Source organism: Lygodium microphyllum, chromosome 3, assembly GCF_053477565.2.
Source record: "Lygodium microphyllum isolate KBCC chromosome 3, Lygodium_microphyllum_v1.1.10, whole genome shotgun sequence".
Taxonomy (NCBI): domain Eukaryota; kingdom Viridiplantae; phylum Streptophyta; class Polypodiopsida; order Schizaeales; family Lygodiaceae; genus Lygodium; species Lygodium microphyllum.
The window spans coordinates 4,349,215-4,355,214 of NC_141137.1; positions in this window are offsets into that span (position 1 = coordinate 4,349,215).

Genomic DNA, 6,000 nt, shown 5'->3' on the forward strand with positions numbered 1-6,000 from the left:
TTTATGAATGTACTCCCTATGTGAGAGGTAGAGTAGTCCCTGATGCATGTCGCGCTTAATGTGCAAACCAAGAATGTGAGAGGCTTGTCCCAAATCCTTCATCTCAAAGCTCTTCTTTAGCTGAGATTTAAGAGCATCTAGCTCATCATGAGCTCTCCTTGCTATCAGCATATCATCCACATAAAGTACCAAAATAAGCAATAAGCCATCACGGGATGTCTTCGTGTAAAGACACGAATCCATAACACTCCTGATGTAGCCCTGTGAATGCATAAAGACATCAAACTTATAATACCACTCCGTAGGTGCCTGCTTCAAGCCATAAAGACTTTTCTTCAACTTGCACACTAGGTGCTCTCCCTGCCAGGTTCTGCAAAGCCCTTAGCCTACTCCATGTAAATCTCATCATGAAAATCCCCATGCAAGGATGCAGTCTTGACATCCATCTGATACATGTCCAAGTCAAGCTACAGGACTAAGGCCAAAACCAAGTGTAGGGTGGTCATCTTGACCACAGAAGAAAAGACTTCATCAAAGTCAACTCCATGCTCTTGTTTAAAACCCTTACCAACAAGTCTTGCCTTATAAGCCGGCTTGGGATGCCTAGGGGTGCTTTTCAGCTTGCACACCCATTTGTATGGCAAAGCCTTCTTGTCGTTAGGCAATGCAACCAAATCCCAAGTCATATTCTTACGTAGGGAGTCCATCTCAGACTGCATAGCCCTCTCCCAATAGTGACTGTCACCCCTGTGCATAGCCTCATTATAGGTGAGAGGCTCTCCTGCATATCTGTAACCAAGACATAATGCATCGGGGGCTTAAATTAATCAGGTGGATGTCTAGCTCTAGTAGACCATCTCAGTGCAATCTCTACTGCATGTCTAGCATCTTGTCCAACGCCCTGGCCATGTGTACCAACTACTGCTATAAGCTGTCCAATTGGCTGTGTAGGAGCACAAGGCTTCTCCTGGAATATAACCCTACATATCTCTACTACCTTCTTAGGATGCCTATGTATGTTGTCTTCATGGAAGACTACATCATGGCTGTGGATGACTTTTTGCTCTTGCGGATCCCAAAGGCGATAACCCATCTCGCCTGCATCTCCATAGCCAAGGAAAATGCATTTGACACTCTTAGGATCCATCTTAATACACTTGTCCTTGGGCACATTGTAGAATGCCTCACATCCAAAGACACATAGATGTGCATAAGACGGCCGGAGGTTTCCCAGTCCGTACTTCTATATCCGAATAATAGATACGAATGTAGGCTCAAACATTCTATAGATACAAAGATAGTCAACAAATCATTGGCGCAACATAAAAACGCCTGCAACCTAGAAATCCAAACCATTGGAAGGTGATCTATTTATGACATGCACAGTTGTACTGACTGCCTCAGCCCAAAAGCTTTGTGGTAGGCCTGCATAGTAAAGCATACTATGTACATGCTCCTGGATGGTTCTATTCATCCGCTCAGCCACCACAAACCATTCTGGGCTAGGGTATAGGGGCGGTCAATTGACGCTTAATACCCCTCTCGTCACATAGCTTCTCAAAGGCACATGACACATATTCTCCCCCATTGTCAGTCCTAATACATTTCAGCCTATGCCCAGTCTGGTTCTCAACCAATGCAAGCCATCTTTGAAACACAGCCAAGACATCTGACTTAAGCTTAATGGAGTAAGCCCAGACTTTATTTGAAAAATCGTCAATGAATGTCACAAAATACTTTGCACCACCGATAGATTGATAGGGCATGGGCCCACAGACATCCAAATGTACTAATGCCAAGGGCTCACCCATGCATGTCCGACCAGATGTCTTATGCATATTCCTAGTCAATCTGCCATAAAGACAATGCTCACACGAATCAAAACATGAATAGTCAAGGGGCGGTAAGTATTACAAACTAGAAAGCATTTTCATTCCCTTCAAAGACATATGGCCCAAATGGGCATGCCAAAGAGATACATGTGGGATGGGACCCACTGACAAAACATGGTCAATAGAGGACCCATCAACTACAAGAGGATAGAGGATGCCTGTCATGGCACCTCTAGCAATTACAAGTCTGCCACACGGATAATCTTCTAAGCAGAATCCCCAAATGAAACATGAAATCGAGCATCATCAAGCTATCCTACAAACATAAGAATGAGTGTAAGCGCAGGTACATGATGTACATCCTGTAACAGAAAAGTACTGTCAGTAGAGAACTGCAGCCATACATCCCCAATGCCAATAATAGCAAGTGACCTATCATCACCCAAGTGAACTGAACCAGAGATAGTGTGGTAGGAATGGAACCACTCATGGCATGGTGTAACATGAAATGAAGCACCAGAATCCAAAAGCCAACACTGTACATACATAGAGAGAACCTCGGTCAATGGTGTAGAATCACAAAAACTAGCTGCAAGTATGTACTTTCCATTAGAGTCATTAGTCTGCATGGCATTTATCTCCTTGATTTGCACACTGAATTTTGTAGGTACCATGTTGCGATTAGAGGACTTTTCTTGTACTTTGTCCTTCCCCTTGTCTTTGCACTTCTCATTGTGCAGCTCATGACACTATGGGCATATATGACCCTTCTTGCCACAATGATGACATGTCACATTAGCATTTCTCCCACGAGACTTGCTGTGCGACTTACCACGCGACTTAGATCTACACTTCTGCGAGTCTCAGCCACGGCCATTCCCATGATCATTCTTTCCATTACCCTCTTTGCCTCTAATAGTCAAAGCATGCGACACATGAGAGGCATCCAAGTTCTTACAGTTGATCTTTTCTTGTAGAAGAGCACTCTCTACATCAGGCAAGTTCAAAATAGTAGCAGGAGCACATAAGGCAGTGCAGAATACATCCCATGACTCACTCAGAGTCCAAGAACAACGGATTAGTCTCATCATTAAAGGTAATGCCCTGAGAAGTCAAGTTCTTGAGAATAGCATGGAACTTGCTCAAATAAGCAGACATTGTCATATTCTCCTTCGTGCACACGTCCATAAGCTGCTTCAACCAATACATTTGACTTGCTGGACTTTTCTTGTCGTAGAGGTTCTTAATTTTATCCCAAATCTGCCAAGCACTCTATGCTTCCTCAACTTGCACATTGTAATGCACCTGTTTAGGGAGAGACAAGATGAGGGTGGACTTGCATAACCCATCAAGCTCATCCCATTCGTTATCAGTCATAGTTTTAGGCTCTCGTTATGCATCCTTAGTGGCTTGATTTGAGATTTTTGCACCAATACCTGCCAAACTTGGCTCTTCCAATAGGCATAATTTGTACCATCAAGCTTACTGATGTTGAAGATAGCATTGTCAGTGGAAGAAGATGCCATACTGCAATCCAAAATAGTGTAAACAGTTCAAAACTACTTGTTGTTTTCTGTTGTAAACAATCAAAATACCACCAAAACCAAGGCAAAATGACCACGAATTGATAGCTAATGATGCTCCCCACCAAGTACCATTAAAAGTACATAAAATTAGGATGATTCAACATGAAAATTCCACGCCATCCCATGCATAACTACTTGCTGTAATAAACTACAACCAGGTACAATGAGAGCAAACTGTAGGTAAAATGAATGCACCAAGTCAACCATTGACTGTCAAAGCATACCAATATCAAGCGGACATAAATCAACAAGTGACAGTCATACAAACATCGAGCAAACACCCAAGCATGTCAAAAGAATCCGTCAATAAGCTGGCACACCCCTTGTGTAAAAGGGCAAAGTGTACATAACACTGGCAAGACCTAACACAAAGAGGTGTATGCTCAAGGAGTGCAAAGCCCAAATCAGCCCAACTACATCTGTGAGGACCACGGCATATCAATCATGCAACATCCAAGTGAAGAAGATCCCAGTCTCAGAAGATTCAAAGCTCAATATCATAAACTGCCTGCTCAATGTTTGTCAAGCATCCAAAGATGCTCCCACTGGCACAAAAGTTGTATGGATCAAGCCAAGAATCTCAAGAAAGGCATATGATAACACCAGTGATGAAAGATCCAAGACCAAGTATCAATAAGACATCATGAGCATATAGGCTCTATAGCCTCCAATCATAGCATCCATAGACATCAATTGTATCCCAAATACAACTCTAGCAAGCCAAGAAATATCCCAAGTAAGCTTCAAGAATCCAAATTCAAGCCAAGACAAAGCTCTAGTAGCAATCGGCTCCGAACAATGTAACTAGCATGTAGTAGTAGCATAGGCCAAGCATGTCAAGACCGGTCAGAGATAAGCAAAGTACATGCCATAAGTGCATAAAAGATGAAGCATTCAAATGCTTTCCAACACCGAGCTCAAGCTCAATCAATGATCCGGTATGAAATCCAAGCTCAAAGTTGTTCACGAATGTCAATACGTCATTGCATACATCCAAGACATAGCTCGAAACCAATAGGTATAACCAAAGGCAATCAGAGGCACTTTAGTCCACTATGTATAGTGGACATTCACTACTTGAAACTGAGTATTTGCAGATCCAAATCATCACCAAAATTATGGCAAAGCATTAGCACAACATCTATCGGGCATAGGCATTAATGGCATAGCATATGGGTACGAGTTAGTGTATGTAGATGAGCTCCACGACTTGTACACTTCTACCACAGACCTGGACAGACTTGCCACTATATATTATAGCCAATGTGTGCTCAAATAAATGTCCCAAAGCTCAAGAGAAGCATCAATACATTGCAACCAACATTGCCAAGCATTGCTCTAGAGCCCAAGAGACCAAGCATGGTCATTGCCAATGGAGTAGGAGTGCTACCCTTTGCTGCCATGAAACAACACAAACTGATGTGGCTGATCTAATGGTGTTGCTACTCGTAAATGACTGATTTAGGGTCAAAAGAAGCTTGGGGGGAGGGGGATACCAAAGAAGGCACACAATAAGCCTTAGCAAGTCTTGTATCAAGCCAAATGAGATATGAGAAGAGGGAGGACCAATGGTGGCTGCCCCTTCCTATAAATACCATGTGTGACCTGTAAACCAATAACAACCCTGAAGCAAAAGAAGAAATACCTCTGATATAATGCCCTGAAGGTGCCCAAAGGGATCGAGAAGGTGCTTGAGAAGCTAAGGAGTGACGGGAGCTCGAGCGTGTTGGCTATGGCTGTCGGGAAGGAGACCCAATGAGTGTAGGTATTCGAAATGAATGCTAAAGGAGTCAGGACCAAGATTGAATGCTCACGCAACCATGCTCTGATACTAGTTGAAAGATGAGAAGGATCGAAGCTTGCTTGGAAGAGCTATGGCGGGAGGGCAAGAGCAAGAAAGAGAGAGAGACCAAATGGGAACTCCAACAATCACATGTGTGACCGGGCCTTCCTTTATTCAAATTGTCATTAAAAGAATAAAGAATAAAGTGATGGTGATAGGTGCTCACCACCTGGAGTGTGCAATGGGGGGTGCTATCAATGTAGTAATACATGGGCGACTAGACAGAGTCGCATTTACCCCCAACATGAGTTTCATGAAACAATGATGACAATTCTTGAGAATCTTTCAAATCTACACTATCTTCGAATCCAATGGGGATGGTCTTGAGGAATGCATTTAGAGAATTTCTTGTAACTTCTTCACAATTAATCCAAACCAACTTGATAAACTTTGACTGGATCTTAGGAGAATGCGATGGTGGATGGAAGAATTGAAACTAGTTTGTTGCATGCAATTTGAAGGATTGTAACCATTGATGGTGAGACAATGACCTTGCATCATTGGGTATATGATCAAGTCACCTGATTTATATCTCCTGATTGAATTGTGATACATGGTAGACATGCCTAGAATGGATATGCCATCAAGGGATACCCTTGTTTGCCTACAACCTATAGAGCCTTAGAAATAAAAGAGAATTTTTTATCCATGCCATTACATGAAGTCCATGATAAGAATTTATATCGTTAATTTTTCACATAATAATGATCATGTTATCTTGTTATTCTTATGTTGTGTA